We start from the raw sequence: 2,946 nt of genomic DNA, 5'->3' as shown, positions 1-2,946 counted from the left end.
GTGTACGTGTCTGAGTATGAGTGAGTGTGAGTGAATGTGTGTGGGTGTATGTTTCCGAGTATGAGTGAGTGTGAGTGGGTGTATGTTTCTGAGTATGAGTGAGTGTGAGTGAGTGTGTGTGGGTGTATGTTTCTCAGTATGAGTGAGTGTGAGTGTGTGTGTGTGGGTGTATGTTTCTGAGTATGAGTGAGTGTGAGTGTGTGTGTGTGGGTGTATGTTTCTGAGTATGAGTGAGTGTGAGTGAGTGTGTGTGGGTGTATGTTTCCGAGTATGAGTGAGTGTGAGTGAGTGTGTGTGGGTGTACGTTTCCGAGTATGAGTGAGTGTGTGTGGGTGTATGTTTCCGAGTATGAGTGAGTGTGAGTGGGTGTATGTTTCTGAGTATGAGTGAGTATGAGTGAGTGTGTGTGAGTGTATGTTTCTGAGTATGAGTGAGTGTGAGTGAGTGTGTGTGGGTGTACGTTTCAGAGTATGAGTGAGTGTGAGTGAGTGAGTGTGTGTGAGTGTATGTTTCTGAGTATGAGTGAGTGTGAGTGAGTGTGTGAGTGTATGTTTCTGAGTATGAGTGAGTGTGAGTGAGTGTGTGTGGGTGTATGTTTCTGAGTATGAGTGAGTGTGAGTGAGTGTGTGTGGGTGTACGTTTCTGAGTATGAGTGAGTGTGAGTGAGTGAGTGTGTGTGAGTGTATGTTTCTGAGTATGAGTGTGTGTGAGTGAGTGTGAGTGAGTGTGTGTGGGTGTATGTTTCTGAGTATGAGTGAGTGTGAGTGAGTGTGTGTGGGTGTACGTTTCTGAGTATGAGTGAGTGTGAGTGAGTGTGTGTGGGTGTATGTTTCTGAGTATGAGTGAGTGTGAGTGTGTGTGTGTTGGTGTATGTTTCTGAGTATGAGTGAGTGTGAGTGTGTGTGTGTGGGTGTATGTTTCTGAGTATGAGTGAGTGTGTGAGTGTGAGTGGGTGTATGTTTCTGAGTATGAGTGAGTGAGTGTGAGTGTGTGTAGGTGTATGTTTCTGAGTGTGAGTATGAGTGTGTGTGTGTGGGTGTATGTTTCTGAGTATGAGTGAGTGAGTGTGGGTGTATGTTTCTGAATAAGAGTGAGTGTGAGTGAGTGTGTGTGGGTGTATGTTTCTGAGTATGAGTGAGTGTGAGTGAGTGTGTGTGGGTGTATGTTTCTGAGTATGTGTGAGTGTGAGTGAGTGTGTGTGGGTGTATGTTTCTTAGTATGAGTGAGTGAGTGTGAGTGTGTGTGGGTGTATGTTTCTGAGTATGTGTGAGTGTGTGTGAGTGTGTGTGTCGGTGTATGTTTCTGAGTATGGGTGAGTGTGAGTGAGTGTGGGTGGATCTATGTTTCTGCGTATGAGTGAGTGTGAGTGAGTGTGTGTGGGTGTATGTTTCTGAGTATGAGTGAGTGTGAGTGAGTGGGTGTATGTTCCTGAGTATGAGTGAGTGTGAGTGAGTGTGTGTGGGTGTATGTTTCTGAGTATGAGTGAGTGTGAGTGAGTGTGTGTGGGTGTATGTTTCTCAGTATGAGTGAGTGTGAGTGAGTGTGTGTGGGTGTATGTTTCTGAGTATGAGTGAGTGTGAGTGAGTGTGTGTGGGTGTATGATTCTGAGTATGAGTGAGTGTGAGTGAGTGTGTGTGGGTGTATGTTTCTTAGTATGAGTGAGTGAGTGTGAGTATGAGTGAGTGTGAGTGAGTGTGAGTGAGTGAGTGTGGGTGTATGTTTCTGAGTATGAGTGAGTGTGAGTGAGTGTGAGTGAGTGTGTGTGGGTGCATGTTTCTGAGTATGAGTGAGTGTGAGTGAGTGTGTGTGGGTGTATGTTTCTGAGTATGAGTGAGTGTGAGTGAGTGTGTGTGGGTGTATGTTTCTGAGTATGGGTGAGTGTGAGTGTGTATGTGGGTGTATATTTCTGAGTGTGAGTGAGTGTGAGTGAGTGTGCGTCGGTGTATGTTTCTGAGTGTGAGTGAGTGTGAATGAGTGTGTGTGGGTGTATGTTTCTGAGTATGAGTGTGTGGGTGTATGTTTCTGAGTCTGAGTGAGTGTGAGTGAGTGTGTGTGGGTGTATATTTCTGAGTATGAGTGAGTGTGAGTGTGTGTGTGTGGGTGTACGTTTCTGAGTATGAGTGAATGTGAGTGAGTGTGTGTGGGTGTATGTTTCTGAGTATGGGTGAGTGTGAGTGTGTATGTGGGTGTATATTTCTGAGTGTGAGTGAGTGTGAGTGAGTGTGTGTCGGTGTATGTTTCTGAGTGTGAGTGAGTGTGAATGAGTGTGTGTGGGTGTATGTTTCTGAGTATGAGTGTGTGGGTGTATGTTTCTGAGTCTGAGTGAGTGTGAGTGAGTGTGTGTGGGTGTATGTTTCTGAGTATGAGTGAGTGTGAGTGTGTGTGGGTGGGTGTATGTTTCTGAGTATGAGTGAGTGTGAGTGAGTGTGTGTGGGTGTATGTTTCTGAGTATGAGTGAGTGTGAGTGAGTGTGTGTGGGTGTATGTTTCTGAGTATGTGTGAGTGTGTGTGGGTGGGTGTGAGTGTGTGTGGGTGTATATTTCTGAGTACGGGTGAGTGTGAGTGAGTGGGTGTGGGTGTACGTTTCTGAGTATGAGTGAGTGTGAGTGAGTGTGTGTGGGTGTATGTTTCTGAGTATGAGTGAGTGTGAGTGAGTGTGTGTGGGTGTATTTTTCCGAGTATCAGTGAGTGTGAGTGAGTGTGTCTGGGTGTATATTTCTGAGTACGAGTGAGTGTGAGTGAGTGGGTGTACGTTTCTGAGTATGGGTGAGTGTGAGTGAGTGTGTGTGGGTGTATGTTTCCGAGTATGAGTGAGTGTGTGTGGGTGTATGTTTCCGAGTATGAGTGAGTATGAGTGAGTGTGAGTGTGTGTGGGTGTATGTTTCTGAGTACGAGTGAGTGTGAGTGAGTGGGTGTGGGTGTACGTGTCTGAGTATGAGTGAATGT

The sequence above is a fragment of the Scyliorhinus torazame genome, chromosome 4, assembly GCF_047496885.1.
Source record: "Scyliorhinus torazame isolate Kashiwa2021f chromosome 4, sScyTor2.1, whole genome shotgun sequence".
Taxonomy (NCBI): Eukaryota; Metazoa; Chordata; class Chondrichthyes; order Carcharhiniformes; family Scyliorhinidae; genus Scyliorhinus; species Scyliorhinus torazame.
The sequence above is the reverse complement of the archived record's forward strand: the minus strand, read 5'-3'. Positions refer to the sequence as shown.